The sequence below is a fragment of the Cygnus olor genome, chromosome 1 (genome assembly GCF_009769625.2).
Source record: "Cygnus olor isolate bCygOlo1 chromosome 1, bCygOlo1.pri.v2, whole genome shotgun sequence".
Lineage (NCBI taxonomy): Eukaryota > Metazoa > Chordata > Aves > Anseriformes > Anatidae > Cygnus > Cygnus olor.
This window is the reverse complement of record NC_049169.1, coordinates 30,352,214-30,372,391: the sequence shown is the minus strand read 5'-3', so window position 1 is coordinate 30,372,391 and position 20,178 is coordinate 30,352,214.

Below are 20,178 nucleotides of genomic sequence, written 5' to 3'. Positions count from 1 at the left end.
CTGGAACAGAATGTTATGAATGCGAGGAAATGTGGAAACAGGAGTTTTTAGGAACAGTTTTTATTAACTCCTGTCAGAAATGGCTTATGCAGAGTTCATCTCACCTTTGGCTAGGCAATAAAGCTGATCTCCACAGAACTCCTTCCAGCTTCACAATCCAATAGTCTTACCTCAATGAGAACCTTTTTCTTTTTTTAAAAAAAAATTCCTTCTCTTTTCCCCTCTCCAAATTGTATTTCTGCAGCTGGAGGCTTCCTATGCACAAAGATCAACAGAAAAGGCACTCCTGAGGCTTTGATTTTCAGAAAAAAACATGATGAATTATCAGCCCTGTGAAGTAGTTCATAATTCAACACTTTTTTTTTTTTTCAGCAAAAATATAGGCTTTTAGATAGCCTAAAGATGAAAAAAAAATAATAATACCTTAAAAGTTGAAGGAATGGGAGAAAAAAGGCTTAATTAAATCTCAGCCTTAGCAACTTGCATTATCAATGCTACAAAATAGAAATTATTCAGAAAAAATCTTATGAAATAGTTTAATACAGTTATATATCATGACAATCTGTAGCAGTAATGGTGCTACAGTACACAGAAGAAATTTATAATACGATAATTAGAGTCTACAGACTTAAAACACTTACAAATTATCACTTGTCCATGTGTTTCTTCACAGAAAATACAATTATATTTATTGCATGAAAATTAAAAATACATGTTGCTATGCCTGAGAGCATCATCTTGTATTTCAAAATTTATCATTATACACATTTTTATCACTTTGCACAGATGAAGTGAAAGAAACTAAGAAACTTGAAGCTCAGTGGTTTCTTATTAACTATAATAATCACAATATTTTCTTACTGTCCTGAAGAGATGGGAAAATGTGTAAGTGGTTTTCTCATAACTGGAATATTTGCTGAAGAATATATCATACATTTCCAACGGAAACTCTCACAAAAACAAACAAACAAAAAAACTAACTTACTTTTAATTATTTGTCAATCTTCAGATAGAAATAAGAATAGAAAACTGTGTAACAGTATGAAAAGGTCTGTGTGAAAACATCATAATTTAATATAAAGTGGCCAAGCATGCTTATTTACATTACATTAATTGCAGTGTGTCTCTTCTATGTAGATGAATGGACTTTCTGTCTAACAGTTTGCTTAATCTATCATTTCTATCATTTTTGAATTTAAACAAAAGACGTAATCTAAAAATATGCTTTGTTTTGCCTTTTTTTCACCTCTGATTATTCTATTTCCATATATTTTATTTGTCATAGAGGAGAAAAGTTGAGTCTTATACTCTTCAACCCAGATATGCTGAAACAAAATGTCAAAGTGTTTCATTGCCTCTGAGTAGAAATGCCTTGGAATTTTTTCTTGATGGTGAATTCAGAAAAAGAATTGTGGATATCAGAACTTCTGAATAGAAATTCCATGTTCTCATCTTCTATTATGAAACAGCAATTACTTTGTAGTATAGGCAATGTTCTTTATCTTATATTTATAAAAGTTAATGACATGACCTAATTAAAAACAATTAAAAACAATTAAACAACAACAAAAAAACACTGTTAACTTCTTATATGAAGATATTTTCTATAGTAACAAAAACAAAAACACAACAACAACAACAACAAGGAACACCTGTACCATAGGATTCTTTTCTCGTATATTCAGATCCTTTCTCTTTTTACAATTTACTTTCTCAGCTGCTCTACATAAATAAAGCTATTACTGTGACAAATAAACTGTAAAAAGAACTGAGAGAAGTGAAACAGATGTTAACAAATGGTTCAAAAGCGAGAAAAGGTGTAAAAATTTCACTGGTGTAAAAAATTAAGCTTTCTGTTAAATTTGTTTATTTTATTCCAGTTGGGAATGGATGCACAAGTTTGCAATAGTCTGGATCAATATTAAATGAGTGAATACGGCTTCAGGATACACAAGGGACAATCACCGCTGGAATGAAGGTTTACCGCCAACAGAGAAAACCCTTTCCTCCAATGAAATAGTGATCAAGGTGGTTTTAAAGGGAAGCAGAGGAAGCTGAGGCTGGGTAGGAAATCTGGTTGCTATACCACAAAGTTTTAAAATAGGATTGACATGGGAAACAAAGTAAAGACAAAATGACAAAAAATGTAGTAAATGTGTTGTGAAAATATGTCTAAAAAATACAATGCAGATACAATATAGCAACAAATGTTCTTGAATGCAGGTATAAAACATCTGCAGCAGTGAACTACATACAGTGTCCAAAGAGCCTTCAGATTATAATTAACAATTAGGACATTATTTTAATTAACATGTATTAAATTACCATACCATTAACCTTTTTATTTTTTTTAATCACATTTCATAGAATTAAAGGCAACCCAGAGGATAGTAAAGCTACATTAGCATTTGCAAAAAACAGTTAGGCTTAGCTCCCTGCTAGAAAGTTTATATTCATTACGCATACAAGCATTATTATATAGAGAGGTTCATATTATGCATTTTTCATTTCTTTAGAAAATGTTCATTGTCTTCAAACATAGCTGCTGTTAGAACTCAAAAAAAAAGAAGAAAATTTTGAATAACATTCATTAAACTGTAAGTGAAAAATTTGCTTATTTTGATTGGGATGACTTTGTATTCAGAAAAGTCATCCCCACCCCCCCCCCCCCAAAAAAAAAAAATGTTGTTGTTGTTTGTTGTTGTTTTTTGTTTTGTTTTGTTTTGTTTTTGTAAGCCTATGAGACCATACTTTTTGTTCTTTTTTGGTGGGGCAATTATTTAATGCAAAACTGTCATCTCTAAAAGATATAAAAAAAATATGTTTCTCACATGACCGAAGGTGAATTCAAGCTGGTTCTAATGGGGTATAAAAATTCACTATCACTGAGAAAAAATGACACATTCAGCTCAGTTTATCAGAATTATTTTTAAAAGATAATATGACAAGAGTAGATATTATAAATTTATTTTAAAATGCGTTTCATCTTACATCTTCATTTTAGATCTGTGTTCCCCATTAAAATGCTTTTATAGCTATGGAGGAGAAATTGATGCAAAATGAATAAACATGAAATCAGAATGCCAAACCTTAAGACTTAAGAAATGCTTTTTTTCATAGAATGCATTTCATTTCATTTCATTTCATTTCATTTCATTTCATTTCTTCATCAGACCAGGAGATGACACATAGAGACAGCTGGGGCTTCATGGAGATTTTCTAACTTTTCAGTCTCTTGATGGTCTTTTTTTAAGCCTTGTCCCCTTGCAAGCAAGAAACCACAAGTTTAGAAAATTGTTCTTTGAATTCATATTTAACTCTACTTTTTCGAGAAAAAATCAATGCATTCTTTTGGAAGTCTAGTGCCCAAATTAGCAGAACCAAGGATTTAAAATCTCACACTGGGCCAAATTCTACTAGCTTTTCTCATACTAGTTCCTTGACTAGTCAGCAATGAACTGAAATCAATGAACTTTTTGCACAATTCTCATTATCAGTAAATGCAGAAAAATTTGTATGGTAAAGTGGTAAGCAAAATGATAGAATATGCTGTTCAGTGAATGTCTTCTTATACTTTTGTCTTTGATAAATGCAAAGGTTCTCAACCAGTATTTGAATTCTTATTATAATCTAAAGCTTTTCTTTTTTCTTTTTTTTTTTTTTTTCAACTAATCCTCTTAGTCTACATAATATAACCTGCATTTAGGATCTTGATGTTTGAAAAAAATTCTGTCAATAGGAGTTAAAAACCAAAACAAAATAAAACAAAAAACAACACAGCACTATAACTTTAGCTGAATATTTATTCTGTACTTTTTTTTTTTTTTTACACAAAAAGCAGCGAAACAGTTTTACAAGGACCTAAGTGGCCAAGAGTCTCATAGGTTCTGTTGCTTTCATTTTAATTCTTTCAATTTCTTTTTTGTTTGTTTGTTTGTTTGTTTGTTTTGTTTGATTTTTTTTTTTTGTGTGTGTGTGTGTGTGACCACTATTCTTTACAAAATGTGCTGTGAAATTTTGGCTCAAATGATGTTCAGCATAAAACTCATATTCTCTGTAAAGAAGAGTTTTTCTCCAACTCAAAATGTGTTCTATTCTCTTGCTTTCACTTTTCTCGTGTTTGTTCATGGTGTCTTTTTCTCTGTTTTCTTACTGAACATAATGCTGTTAAAGACCTCATAGTTTCACTGCTTTCCCAAGTACCATGTTCCACTGCATGTTTATGATTGAATTCTCTATATACTTACTCTACAAATTATTTTAGCAGATGTTTAGTGTTCGTCTAAAAGGTAAAGTCAAAGCCTTATTTCCCTACCAAATCCTTCATCTTCATTGTCAATTCAGTTAGTACTTAATACAGAGCTGAAATGTTCTCAGACAAAAGGAGAATTTTTTGAAAGTTAGAGCTAAATCAGGCAAATTAATTCTGAATTGCAAGACACTGGGTAGTACTATATATTTTCTTACGTGTTCCCACAGAGAATTTTAACTTAATTGTTTAGTAGATGGCATAAGTCCAGAAAGAAGCCAGGTATGAAAATTAAGCATACAATTATACAGGCAATTTCCAAGAGCTTTTGTTCCCCTCTCCACTCCACCACCTCTCACCCCCTGCCCAAGAGTTTAAGAATTCAATAGCTAAGGATATCTTGCTGCAGAATGAAAATTTGCTGAGTCAAATATTTTAGTTTCTAGAAATTCCAGCTAAAAGAAGCAATGTTCTGTAGAAGTTTCTCTAAATCAGTCATTCTTGAGAAATCTCTGCTTATTTAGAAAGATTAAGATGAGGAGAGACTAGGTAAAAGAATTTATATTAGAGTCAACAGGGCCAGAATCTTGTGGAGTTTTAAAGTACCACAGAGTACAGAGCTCCAAGGTGATAATCTTACAGAGTAAGCACTTAAAGAGCAACATAACTAACCACCAGGTTTCAGAGAAAATGATATGGATATTTCCTGTTCCTACTTTGTGTTCCGTGAAATGGAAGTCTTTAACGATTTTTTTTTGACCAATGTCAATACATGGATTCATGACTGGTGGGAGGCAATTTTATACCCTGTGTTCAAAGAGAATGGTGCTTTTTGGCATTTAGATCTTCACCTTTTTTCCTGGAAATAAACAATCCTTTGCTGTCTGAATTCTTTACCCTAATGCACACACCCCATGAGGCCACAGACTCTATATACAGTTGTCTTACATTGCACAAATAAAAGATCTGAGTTATGCTTATTCTACTTGTGATGATGCAAAAGCAGTTTACTGCATAGACCCTAGATGCATTTTGATTTTTGTTCTGACTTTTGGGCCTAATCATTTAAATCTGGGAAATATATTCAAGCATCCATATCATTTCAGGAACCAACCCAACCGCATCATCACAAGGCTAATGGATTTTATTTCTACATATTGATTGAAATGTAGCTTTATCCCAAGCTGGAGGACTCACACATTCTCTTAAAACCAAATGTGTTAGCTGACAACTTTCCTGGGTGCAGTTGCTCATTGTTACTGGCCCCAGCACGCTGTTTGGATTGCTTATGTCACTATTCCACTGCATTTAAAAAATCCCTGCCATTAGGTGAGATATTATATTTGAACCTTTTAATATCATATGACTCATTTTTATGGGATTAGGGAGAGATTGCACAAAGTATTCTGCTGCTGAGATAAAGGAGGAGGTGGTGATGAGAGATGGGATGTACATGGATCAACAGCCTCTTCAACCAGTTAGCTGAAACTGGTGAACAAGGTAGTTTCACAGCCTCAGCTCTTTCAGGTGCACAGCGAGACAAGCCTTCTCGCACTATAATAAGTCTACTAGTCATTCAAAACGGATGAGCAGCACTTGTGAAAACCACAGGCACCTTTAAATAATCAAATGTAATGCTGTGAAATATGCTAAGATTTTAGCAACAGAGTCCAAATGATATGTAGGTAAATTAATGCATGAGGGCCTACTTGAATTCATGAGGCATAGAATAATTTCAGACTATAATGAAGGGTTTTGTTTGAATTCAAATTGCCAGTGATACAGAGGCCTGCATGTTTTCAAAAATAGTCAACACGAAAAGCACTTTAAAAAAATTGAAAGAAAAATGAAAGAAATGTTGAGCTTTTTATGATTTTTAGGTAAGTTTGTGGAAAATGTTGTTTCTTCTGCCTCTAAAAGCAACAACTAATATCTACAAGGAGGTGTTATTCAATTTCTCCTGGTTAGTTTTTATCACTGTGTGGATGTAATTTGAGATGTTTCCTTCTTTTCTTTCACTGTTGTAACTTTGTAAGTTTTCTTGCAAAATGTGTGCCATTCCTTGCAGCATCCACAATCTTTCTACATATTTTGCCCATACTCAACCAACAATATATATATATATATATATATTAGTTCTGAGTTGCACTGCTAATTTAGAAAATGACACCATCTTGCAATGCATTTAAAGGAAAAATAATTTTGGATTACACAACTACAGATATTATTACAAATTTTCAGTTTGATTGGTTTCATATCAATGGTAGATAATGGCACTGAGTATTGGACCTAAATATCTGTTACCGCAAGAAATCAAATAAATTACTGAAGGCTTCTCATGAGTTTCCTGCAGCTAGTGCACATAAATTAAAACCACCTTCTGAAAATTTTTGTTCTCAGTTTGTACAGTAATCTATGCACAATCATTTCTGTCAGCATGGCTAGTAACAATGCATGTCCCACCTATGTCCTGGCTTCAGTCTAGGGGCAAGACTGAGCAGTGCAGCAGTCCAACTGCCCCACTTCCCATCAAACCTGTTCCTCAGTGAACATGTTTCCATGGAGATTAAATCTGAGCATCAGGGCCAGCAGTTTTTTTTCCAGAAGGAACAACATTTACATAAGAAAAAGCCAGGATCCTGGTGCGTGCAGCGCAGCAGGTAAGGACAAGCTTTGTAACACTACACATATTCATGAATAGCCATTCATCGTTGCAGTATTTCAATGGAATAATACAGTCTTTGCCTGATTTTTCACTGTGTCCACCTCTACAAAGTTTTGATTTCTTCCTGGAAAATGCCAGTGACAACAGTTACAGTGATATAGGTAATGAAAACAAACTACTTTGTGATGTAGAGAATCCTTTTGTAATTGCATTGTTCTGATCTTGCATGTCTCCACAGATCTTCCTGCAGCAATTTCTCACAACTTTGAAATTTTTCCAGCAGTCCGAGCCAAAGTTACAAACTTAGGCCTTATCTCGTTGGGCTTTGCACCCTCAGTTACAAGCATCTGAACCCCCATGGAAGGGGAAATGTTACAGAGAGAAGTTACAGTAAACTTCTAGTCTCTTACATAACAAAACAAGATCTATTAATTTAGACTCAAAACCCACTAAAAATGACTCCATCTTGGTGAAATAATAAATTGGAAGCACGATGAATAATTTTAAAATATGCCTGTCTTTTTTAGATTCCTTTCTTCCTGGTGAAAGCCCTGGCCCATTAGTATCAATAAACTAACTTTGGTCTTTGGAACAGCTTCTTAGTTGTTTAATGTATTTTATAATGAAGGGTTGAAGTTGTCTGGAATACTGGTTAGAATGATATCCAGGAAAATAAAATTTACTGTTTAGTACTGAGGAAGGAAATCCAGCCTCCTACAGTGGTAGAGTTCTCCTATGTAGCTACCCATATAAAAGCAAATATTGCTCATGATTCTTGTTTGATTCTCCAGTCAAATGACCTGACAGTTTTCTGGAAGAAGATTAAAACCCAAGTCACTGACCCCTGCTGTCTGCCTGTCCCTCCAACAGAGGTTGCAGGGACTTCTGATCCTCCTTTGTGCCAGTTCCTTTCATCCTGGTTCACAATTGCATTAAATACCTTTCCCAGAAGGGGAAGGGTGAAGCTGGGCCCTACCAGAGAGACTGGGTATGGCAAGAGTTCCACCAGTCGGATTTAAATTGCCTCTGAAAATCTGTCAGGGGCTGGATTTAAATTCTTTATCCCATACCCCTCCAACCTCTTTGCCTTGGAGAATTAATGTGATAGGCCTTTGAAAGCAATTCATTAATGATTGAAAAGTCTCTGTAGGCCAGAAGTTGAAAGGATGAATTTTTCATATGTGTAGTGAAGAAGTGCAGGTAAATAATACACATTTTTAGAGACTACTGTATATTTACCATTAGGTTTTATTCACATTGAAAAGGAAATGCCTTTCTTCTAAGTACATAAATAATTCTAGTAGGGAAAAATTAGTTGTTATTCTTTCTGAACTTTGAGGTATGTTTTTTCCTTTTGTCTGAAAAACATTCTTCAACTCTGCAAAATATTTTTCAAACATCAAAAGCTTTTTATTAACCAAAACCAGTGAGTGTTTGAATGGGGAAGGTTAGGGGAGAGATGTAATCTGTAGTCTAGCACAGCTCTCATTCTCTGAAGCTTGCAAAGCATTCCTACTCTGTGTGTGTGCATGTGCACACAGGCACGTGCATAAATCACTTGCTCAGGTGAAAAGCTTACATTAGCAGCAAGTGCAAACTCACATAACCAGGAAAATCAGAGGCTGACACAAAATGGCAAATATACTGCAGCATTAAAGGTCACTTAGAAAATTTCTGACAGTTTGGAACGTTAGAAGGTCAAAAATCAACAGCACATTGTCCTGTTTGGTTAGACGGTGCTACTACACTCTCTCTATGGACTCTTATTATCTAAAATAATTGCATGGTCTTTTGAAATCAGACAGCCATTCAAAGACCGTATTTCCCATTATAGTAAGAAATGAATCAAGTGTAGTGAACAGCTTATTTTATTCCAGCAGTCCTTTTAACATGCAAATAGTAGAGTCAATGAGCATGCTTCTGTTTATGCCATTAAAGATAATGTAGGAATAATTGACGATCCTTTGCAAAGTTGATGAAATTCATATAAAATGTATAATACATTTAGAGTAAAACAGCCTGTAAACCCAAAGTTAACATATCTTCTTTCTATGACTGAAAACAATACTTATTTATATTTTTCTATTTACCGGAATGGGTATCCTAGAATACAAAATACAGGGATACTGTACTACTGCAACTAGGAGCACAATTAAATCTCATCCACATTAATCATAAAAGCCGTTTACATTTGCTTTGTGTGATAACAGGTAAGTGTTAACAAGCATGGGCTGTTGGCAGAAGCAAAGTTGTTCAAGAGACTTTTGTCTGAATGGATATTCAGCTTCATTGTGACTGTTAATATTCTGCCTGTCATGCCTTTGTAGTCCATTGCATAAAAACATTTAAAGTCATTTACAGAAAAATATGAGACTATAGACAGCACGAAAGGCCAGCTTTTCCTGCCTTGTGATAGTACAAGGTTATGGCGGTTTGAAGAGATAATGTCTTTATGTAGAAATTATATCGGTTTCCAGACAATACTGTGGACATGCAGAAATAAAAATAGAATGACTACAGGTAATTCTGTCAAAGGCTTAAATGTAAATGAGCCATTAAAAAAAAAAAAAGGCACAAAAAAGAGAAGTGGGTATGGGGGGACAGGAACTTTTCATCTCAGTTTGTCATAGGCAATTCAGAAGGTGGAGCAATGAGGGATATTGGCCAGTTTAGCAGCAGTGCACCTAAAGGTTGCCTGTTGTTCACCTATGTGAACAAAAGATCTCATAAATATTTATTTATTTATTTATTTAATATTATTCCTGATCTTTCTTCCCTGAGATTAAAACAGTAACAGAATCACTGCTGACTACTAATATATCAAGCTCCCTGTCCTATCATTTATGGATTTCAGCCACCCAAATTACGCTTGTTTTTCTAATTGTTTTGTTTTGGAAAGCCTGAAGATTATATTTTATGAGAAAAGGCACTGAAGCACAGACTGGGAAATGTCTTGTGGATCTTAGCAGAGAGAGAAAAAGACATAGAATTTCTTCTCCCAGCTCACCCCATTACGTTACGAAGAAAATAAGAACTCTTACACAAAACTTACAGATTCCCAGAGAGCACATTCATTTTCACTCCAAATTTCAAAAGATACTCTTGACAACTCTTTAAAGTAAGGATTTCTGGGAACCTATTTTCTCACCCTTCTGTTACTAGCCCATCCTGATTTCACAACACGCAGACTGTGTACCTTAGAGAGACCTCTATAAATGCATCCTGCTGTTTCCACAAAGAAAATGTGTGAGCCATGTTCAAAAGGATGTCATTGTTAAAGGACAAAGCAGTCATGATGTTGGCCAAACCTTAAAACAGGTTTTGTCAGTATCATGACAACATCAGAGAGTATATGGAATTATATTAGTGGGGATTATTGAGAACTTTACCATGAGCTTCACTGTATTTCTTAACATTTGAGAAATATGTGCATCTGGACTGGAGTTGCAAAAGGTGTTTTTTGAAAAAAGGGACATGAATGCTACTTCATACATTATAAAGCAGAATGTATTGAATTAGTGTGAATTTGTGAACACTTGCTTCATAAGGGATATCATAATAGAACATTAGTGAGCTCTGAATGGGATTATGGAGATATTTTACTGTAACCTACAAGTATAGTAACTGCAGCAATTTAGTTATTATGAATTACATTGGATTCAGAAACCGGATTTACCTCAGCACATTTAATGATTTAACTTTTTTTTTTAAGAGCTAAGGAGGAAGTATTTAACTTATTTTTTATAAACAGGAATGTTTAGAAACAGAAGCATATTCTTAAACTATGAAACCTATGAGACCTTCAAAGACATTGTTTAACTGTGAAAACTCTGATACAGCCAGTGGGAGTCAGAAAATCTGTGCCTGATTCTCTACTACTTCATTTTACTTTAGAGCTATCCAGATTAAAGATTAGGAGGAAAAAAAAAAAAAAAAAAAAAAAAAGGATATATATATATTTTTAACTTTTAATATAATTTTGGTTATTGACATTCACTTCTTAAAAATGGAATCTAGGCTTACAAAAAAATGAAATGTAAGGGACAAACAGTTGCAACCCTAGTAGAACAGATATGTTAACTGATTTTTGTGTAATCTACTCTTAATCTACAGCCATGACATCCTAAAAATCATCTGCTGGAATGGAAATGCCAGTGATCTCTTATTCCAAACCTCTCAGCATTTGATTTTATCTTAGAAAAAAAAAAAAAAAGAAGAAAAAAAAAAGGAAAGCAGTCACTGGTCTAACATGACAGATGATGTAGTAGTAGAAAGTTGTCTCAGATTTAGGTCATTGTTATAGACAGGATTTGAATATAATAAACAGGCTCCTGATTTCATGAAAAGAGATTTTGTTCTTTCAAAATAAGCCAGAGTTCTCATCTGTTTTAGTTTGTGATCTGTTCTTTCTGAGGAGAATTAATTAAAATGTTGAAATAAATAAATACTAGGTCAAGTCTAGAGGGTTTCTCTTTTTGACATTTGAATGACTAACCTCTCTGTTGCTACAGACCTAAGATAAACCCCAAACCTTTCATTTTCTGAAGAGAAAGTTTATGCAGAAAACTAATTCTAACCTTCTATTCCAATTCCTGTGACAGTAGTCTTTTCTCTGTGAAAGCAGAACTGTCTGCCAGAAAATTTCTCAGATGTCAAGAGTCAAAGTATGAATATTAGTGAATGTAAGTTTTCTGTAGATAAGAGAGATCAGAATAATTTTGTGACCTTTCAATTAAGTCATGCATAATAAGTTTATTTGCTCTTATCTTCAGTTTCATTTTTTTCTGCTTCTGTGTGTAAGCCAAAAACTTGGAATGTATCTAGCTACGGAAAAGATAATAGAAATATTAATGTAAAAATTGGTTTTATACTACTTTATAGAACTACCAATTACTGTAACATATCGCTGTGGCTTATATCTACAAGCAGACTCTTACCTCCTAGAATCTACCAGGCATATTTAGTGGCTTTTGCTCTTTGCTGCTAATGGTACAAGTCTTGCTGCGTTCTTTTGTTGAAAGCAATGATAGACTTGTTTCCTGATAAAAGGTATACTTAAAGTATGTACAATAATAAAAAAAAATCCCTTAGGTAGTATTCTGTAATGTTCTGTAATATTAATATTTCCCATAAATAAAGACTACAATAAATTGGACACTGGGGTAGGATACATTGTACTCAACTGTAGAGGTCTACAATGCAGAGTTTTATAACCAAGCTGAGCTGCTTTCATGATTGGTGGAGAGGAGTGAACATTTTTTGAAGGATGATTCATGAGATGCCTTTTCAACATCTACCTTAGGGTGAGAGTCATTGTGCCCTGAAAGTGGCTATTTCTCTCTAACCATGAAGGGAGCGTAGGATGACTCTTTCAATATATATGAATAGCAGAGACGGGTGCCTGCAGTTGTCAGATTAATCCCATACACAGCTGTATACACATGCATCCATTTGCTGAAATACTTTGGCTAAGGTCGGAGTGCACAGTGCTTTCCCAAGTATAAGGCCACCTATAGGTGTATGTATTTTAATACCAAGAAACTATTACCCCTAAGAGTATTTTAATGCCTGACTGCATGGATGTCAAGCAGTAACACAGTGTAGCTGGATCATGTTCAGACTGCTTAACCCTGGTCCCCCACCTAAATTTCCTGCTCGGCAATGGCTGTAGCAGCAGTCCACATCATTTGGCTGGCAGATTAATTTTCGTTATGTACAATTCAAATAAATGAATGGTAGTAATACAATTATCAGGACATATGGAATAACCATGTGACATTGCCACAAAGGCAGCTGATCATACGAGATGGCTCTGCTGGCAATGACGTACCCCTCACCTACAAAGGACAGTTTGTGTCCTGGATGAAAGTCCCCCATACCTAGTTCCTCTCTGAATCCCATCTCAGGCTGGAGCCTTAATGTTGACTTGCATCCACAAAAATGTGCATGTAAGCAAAATATTTAGAATGGAATACATATTCAGGTCTGCCTTCCAAATGACGTTTCTAATCTACGTGGCATAGAGTTAAAAGATGTGAGAAGACCTTCTCAATTTTCATCTTTTTAACTGCTGTTATCTTCTTAGAGACAATAGCCTTTAGAAACTATTTCAAAGTATCTTCTTAAGATTCTTATAATAGCTTTAAGACAGATTCATTTTTTCTTCAAATACTCACATATTGACTGTATGAGAACAAACCTCTAATTTAGCTCAGATCACTTTAATAAAAGTAATAACTTTTTCTATGCAAAATGTGCAATCCTTTATTCACCTTAGTTGTTTTTCAGTTATTGGTATTTTAGAATTCTAAAATGTGTATTACTATTTTAAAATTATAACTTTATGCACTTGTAGGGTAGGAAGGCTCTACAGAGCAATCTGGATAGGCTGGACTGATGGGCTGAGGTCAACTGTATGAAGTTCAACAAGGCCAAGTGCCGAGTCCTGCTCTTGGGGCACAACAACCCCATGCAACGCTACAGGCTGGGGGAACAGTAGCTGGAAAGCTGCCCGGCAGAAAGGGACCTGGGGGCATTGGCTGAATATGAGCCAGCAGTGTGCTCAGGTGGCCAAGAAGACCAACAGCATCCTGGTTTGTATCAGAAATACTGTGGCCAGCAGGACTAGGGAAGTGATTGTCCCCCTGTACTCAGCTCTGGTGGCCACAACTGGAATGCTGTGTTCGATTTTGGGTCCCTCACTACAAGAAGGACATCAAGGTGCTGGAACATGTCCAAAGAAGGGCAACAAAGCTGATGAAGGGTCTAGAGAACAAGTCTTTTGAGGAGCAGCTGAGGGAGCAGGGGTTGGTTAGCCTAGAGTAAACGAGGCATTATTACTGAGAAAACCTGCAATAAAAGTCCAGAATACATGCACTTTACTTATCACATTACTCATCAGTGTAACATACCAGTGCTTAGACGGCAGAGAAGTAGTTACTCAAGAAGCACCATATCATGGGAGCTCAATGAATGATGCTGACTACTCATTACACAGAGATTCACTAGTGTTTACCTTTTGTTTTTAAGTGCTATCATTTAAAACAAATATCTGTATGCTACTAAATATTGGCTAATTTTCTCCAATGGAAAGATTTTTTGCTGTTACAAACATACAAAATTCCTGTTGTTCCCAGTGGGAGTTGGACAAACTTGCAGTATTTGGTCTTTTTGCTCATTTTAGAAAACATAGAAAAAATCACAGAAATGTTTTCACAATGCTAGCAATTTAAAGGTACTTTCTATTTAATCACAGGGTTTTCCTAAATCTATATCAACATCTTTACCTTTAAATTAATCTCCTCCAAACAGTATGCATTCTGAATACCCATCTTCCCACTGTGCAGATTTACTCACAGAGGGTCTGTTATCAGAGGGTCTGTTATCACAACAAGATTAGTCACATCTTGCACATTCCCTGTATGTTTTTAGCTTTTCTTAGTAATGTTTTTTTTTCGTCCGTCCCCTCCTCCCCCCCCCCCCCCCCCCCCCCCCACGTCATTCACTTGGGTCTAGAACAATTTATAACACCTTTTTTTTTTTTTTTTCCCCCAGGAATATCAGTTCCTGGCAGACTCAGCACTCTTTACTTAAAGAAGTGCCAAGTCTCCCTTGAGCAGGGTCAGGGGAAAGTGTTTAAATACTCAGTTAATTTCAATTAATTGAATATCCATTTTGTCATATAAAGATGCACAACAAAGTACTACAGTATAACTGACTTAAATAAAACTGAGAGGTTGTTTGGCACAAAACCAGCAACCAAATTGTGTTCAGGCATAACTCTCACTTTTAAAATGTTTTTATTTAACTCGTCACTAGACACACTTGTCACAGACACGCTAAGCTCAGACATTCACCCAATGATTTTCAATTTAGAAGGTAGGTCAGAAAAAATTGTGTAAGACAGAAGAGCACTAATCAGGTATCTATGCCATACAGACCTCCTGTTCACTCTGAAAGTTCTTTTAATGAAGAAAATGTGCAGAGCAATGAGATCAACAGTGAAATTTCAAGTATCTTTTATACACAGGGATCAGTGGGTCCACAGCCACATCACCCCAGAGTTCCAAATGAACTACCAAAAATCCAGCAAAAAGTAGTTTTAATGTCTGCCCCTCAGATGATAACTCACTGAAGAAGAAACATTTTTTTAATATGTAGATGGAAGAAAAGAGTCTTGTGTTTTGTACCAGGAGGTGCCGGTCCATTATGATCCCAGTAAGAAAGGCAATCAACCTCTGTAAGTATCCGTTAAAATGCTCCAGTGTTGCATAGAAATGAAAATCCCTTTAGGCAGTTTGTCAGTATTGCTACAGAATAAAAATCTCTTTCAGATGCCAAATGAGAGACTAGCTCAGCATTTCAGGACATCAAAGGAAATATTTGAATTATAGACTGAAACAAGGAACCTATCAGACTTACTCAAGCAAGTGAGTTGTATCAGTCTTTCCTTCTTCCACTTACAGGATCTAGTCTCACAGCATCCCGGGAACACAACATTCGGAAGATAAATGGAGACTGTGGATTCAAGACCACAGAATAGTATGTCTCCCAGGGAGCAGAGAAAGAGAGAGAACAGTCACAATCTCTTTCCTTCCTAGAACAAGCTGAGAAAAGAAAACACATTAACTTCTTGGTTGTTTCTTGTTAAGGTCTTCCTTCCCATCCTAATGGTATACTCCTGTGTTTATCCAGACTTTCTGATGTATTAAATGATCTGGGACAGGTTCTTCTCTGTAATTTGAGAGCAATTCCACTTTTTGTCTTATTGCCAGGGTAACTTCATTCAAAATGTAAGCTTTTCACATTTTACATACAATCAAAGAAGAGTATTTGTGTACAGTATTATTTCTCATTAGCAAGTGCCTCTATTTCCCATTCTCTCTTGCATTACCTTTAGCAGCTGAGGAGCCAGCGAGTTGAATATTCAGCCCGGTGATCATACTCCAAGTGTATGCAGTTTTCAATCCCAGATGAGAAAAATGTTTCACACCAGAATTCCTGAGACTCCTATGACATAGTGAAAACATTGATTTGAGATTTCAAATACTTGAAGATACTAAATAAACATACATGGGGAAGGGCGTGTGAGGTGGGTGGGTTGTAAATGAAGAAAAATACATAGTTTTTCATGGTAATGTGCAAAAGTATAGCCTCCTTTATCTCTAAATTACCTGTCTTGTCTGTCAGACTGTTTTCTGCCTTTGTTTAGCACTATCTCTAAATCCAGTGGTGCCAAAAGAAAATTATACCCTTAATTTCTTATTAGAGCAGCTTTTCTAGCCATTTTTGGGGACTAACCTTCTTATACACCATGAACCACAACGCTCTGAGGAAAATCTAAAGCACTCAAGAAACACAACAGGTTGTAACTGTAGGAGCAAAGAACTTTCCCCTGACCACTCTCTGTGTGTAGTTTGAGGAAATATTCCTTGTATTCCTGATGCACCCATGTCCAATCAGTCTGTCAGTGAGGTTGGTTGCTATAATGAGTTTTATAGAGAAAATAACATAGGGAAGTTAAGTTTCCAAAGGAATCCCACCCACCCACCACCACCACCCCAAAAAAAAATAATCCGCAGGTCTCTCAATGACAATTTTAGTTGCCCTCTTTAAGAGTTTTGTTGTAAAAGTTCCTTGATTGCATCCCTATTACAGAATAGATACATGAGCTAACTGCAAACAGAGTTTCCCCATTGACCTCATGATGTTGGGGATTTCATACCACAAGTTATTTCCTTATCCACTGGTGTACAATCAGACAATATCTGATAGAACTAGATTAAAATTAGTTTTTACTTTCAGTTTTTCCACACTCAGTCCTTCAACGTCTTGTTTATTCAGCCATTGATTCTCAAGTGACATGAATCCAGCATGAACAGTGGTTCACAAGATGTAGTGAGAAAGCAAAATCCTTCAGGGATTTTCTGATAAAACAGTGTAACGTTATGAAAATCTCTGAAGGAAACATGAAATGGATTAAAGACAAGGAAAAAAATGGAGAAAGGCAAGGACAAAAAAGAAGACTAAGGAAATGTAAGACATGAATAAAAGAGTGCATTGAGATGTAGCACAGCAGAGCTGCAGACAGGCAAAGATTAACTGAACTACAGACAGAAAGCAGAGGACGTCTGGTCATTATGGGATTATAGAAAAGCAATCACACAAAAGGAGCACCAGAAGCCAAAAATAAGGAAGATGTTCTGATTCACTTTAGATCTATAAGGCTGTAAGTATGCAGGAGAAAATAATATACATATATATGTACACATATATTATACACACATATATATATGTATACAGATATATTTTTATATGTGGGGGACAGGAAAAAATGACATCTTCTTACAGCATGGTTATAAAAATGATGCAATTGTAATGGAGACACACATGAACAAACTCAGAACAGGTTAATTGAGTACTGATAGCAACCTGTCAAGCACAGCATATGTAGATTTATCTTTCTCTTCTGGAAGCGAGGTATGCAAAATGTCTGTGAAAAGACCTTGAGTAGAGAAAAACTTATATTTTTTAGAATCAGCATTCTGTTTTTAAAACATGATTAAGCATCTGCAAAGTAAGTAAACCTCCTCTGATCAACAGTCCTGTCCATAGATTTCCCTTGGTCTGGATCTTGGGGCAATAAATTTTTGAGTTTGGGTAAAACTCAAAAATTTGAGGTTCTCCTCAAAAAACTGGCTGCTCGTGGCTTGGACTGGCATACGCTTTGTTGGGTTAAAAACTGGCTGGATAGCTGAGCCCAAAGAGTTGTGGTGAATGGAGTCAAATCCAGTTGGAGGCCGGTCACTAGTGGAGTCCCCCAGGGCTCAGTACTGGGGCCAGTCCTCTTCAATATCTTTATTGATGACCTGGATGAGGGGATTGAGTGCACCCTCAGTAAGTTTGCAGACGACACCAAGTTAGGTGCGTGTGTCGATCTGCTCAAGGGAAGGAAGGCTCTGCGGGAGGATCTGGATAGGCTGGACCGATGGGCTGAGGTCAACTGTATGAAGTTCAACAAGGCCAAGTGCTGGGTCCTGCACCTGGGGTGTAACAACCCCAAGCAACACTACAGGCTGGGAGAGGAGTGGTTGGAAAGCTGCCTGGCAGAGAAGGACCTGGGAGTACTGGTTGATAGTCGGCTGAATATAAGCCAGCAGTGTGCTCAGGTGGCCAAGAAGGCCAACAGCATCCTGGCTTGTATCACAAACAGTGTGGCCAGCAGGTCTAGGGAAGTGATTGTCCCCCTGTACTCTGCTCTGGTGAGGCCGCACCTCGAGTACTGTGTTCAGTTTTGGGCCCCTTGCTACAAGGAGGACGTCGAGGTGCTCGAGAGAGTCCAGAGAAGGGCGACGAGGCTGGTGAGGGGCCTGGAGAACAAGTCTTATGAGGAGCGGCTGAGGGAGCTGGGGTTGTTCAGCCTGGAGAAGAGGAGGCTCAGGGGAAACCTTATCGCTCTCTACAGGTACCTTAAAAGAGGCTGTAGAGAGGTAGGGGTTGGTCTATTCTCCCACGTGCCTGGTGACAGGACGAGGGGGAATGGGCTCAAGTTGTGCCAGGGGAGGTTTAGGTTGGATATTAGGAAGAACTTTACTGAAAGGGTTATTAGGCATTGGAATGGGCTGCCCAGGGAAGTGGTTGAGTCACCATCCCTGGAGGTCTTTAAAAGACATTTAGATGTAGAGCTTAGTGATATGGTTTAGTGGAGGACTTGTTAGTGTTATGTCAGAGGTTGGACTGGGTGATCTTGGAGGTCTCTTCCAACCTAGACGATTCTGTGATTCTGTGAAAACTTTGCTCACTTTTGCCTGATTATCAAACAAAGTTAAGGAGTAGAGTTTACTTTCTGTCAAGAGATGCTATACCTAGCCAGATGACCAGTCCTGAAATGGAGACAATATATTGAGGACCAAAAAAGAAAAGAAAAAAAAAAAGTTGTTCATTGCAAACCTGTTTGAGGGCACAAACTTGGAAGGTCTTCCCAAGAAGATGAGGATTTACATGCCAGTTTGCATGCCAAACCGGACAGCTGTAGTCCAGGAGTAGAGGGTTGCAGAGGTTTTTGGTGGGAGTCTGTCAGGCACCTTTGTAGGACTTTCAGCCTTCATTCCCCCCATCCCACCCAACCCTCTGTGGCTTTCCTTTAGTGCTGCACACCTGCATGCTGTCTGCAGTGCAAAAATGTGGCTGTTGAGACAGCCTCTCCAAGAACGTCTCTTAAATAGAAATGACTGCACATTACATTTAACGGGGAAATTAAAAATCCTCTCAAGCAGGATCCAATTTATTTAGAACAGCCTCTACAGGAAGTCTCTCCCCAGGGATGTAGTTCTGGTAGAAAATTATGCACTGTGCGTGTACATGATAAAGCATTTGTTCAGAGATGTTTCATATTCAAAGATACCATGAGAGCTCTGGTCAACACTGTCATATCATTGCACTGTAAAGGAATTGTAAAAGGGAGCAAAAAAGAAGTGTCATTCTGGAAATACAAACAATTACTTTGGTGTTTTTTTGCAGAAAGTCATTCGGATATAACAGTGTTTGAAATCTACAAAACAAAACAAAACAAAACAAAACAAAAAAACTCCTTATACAAACATTGATACACAGTTTGTTGAAAAGCAACGATTGGAAAGAAAAACAAAAACAACCAGCCAAAAGCAAACCAATTTGATCTAGTCACATAAGCTATTGCAGACTGTTGATTTTGTCTTCCTTTATTGTAGTTCCCAATGTTTTTCTGTCCCACTGAGATGGCCGTTATATGGGTATACTTCAGAGAGAAGTGATAAAAGAGATTTTTTGTTTGTTTGAGAAATAAAGCTTTGTTGTTTTTATGTACTGCATTACTGGGTAGGAGTATATATAGACAGCAAAACAAATGTATCCTATGTATAACCAGACTGAAAAATACAGCAGCAGGACTGAGTCTAGACCAATATGCTATACTATCTGCAAGGGAAAACAAAAACACTGAAGAGATCAGGCTAGATTTCTACAAAAACCTTTAAAAGCTACAGTGTACTGAAGTCTCCACTTACTGCTTCTCCTTTATATTCTTGCTATTTGAAGTTCACCTGAAATAGCTTTAAGGATTGTGTTACAGCCTGCTTTCTGTGAATAAAGCACACTGTTTTCTTGCCTGCAGTGCACATAATATTCTCTTATCTGAAGGCTCCATTTGTATCAAGAGAGTGAAAATACCATGTAAAGACCAAAGCTCATTTGCTTCTAATCACTCATGGAAATCTTTCTCTAGCTG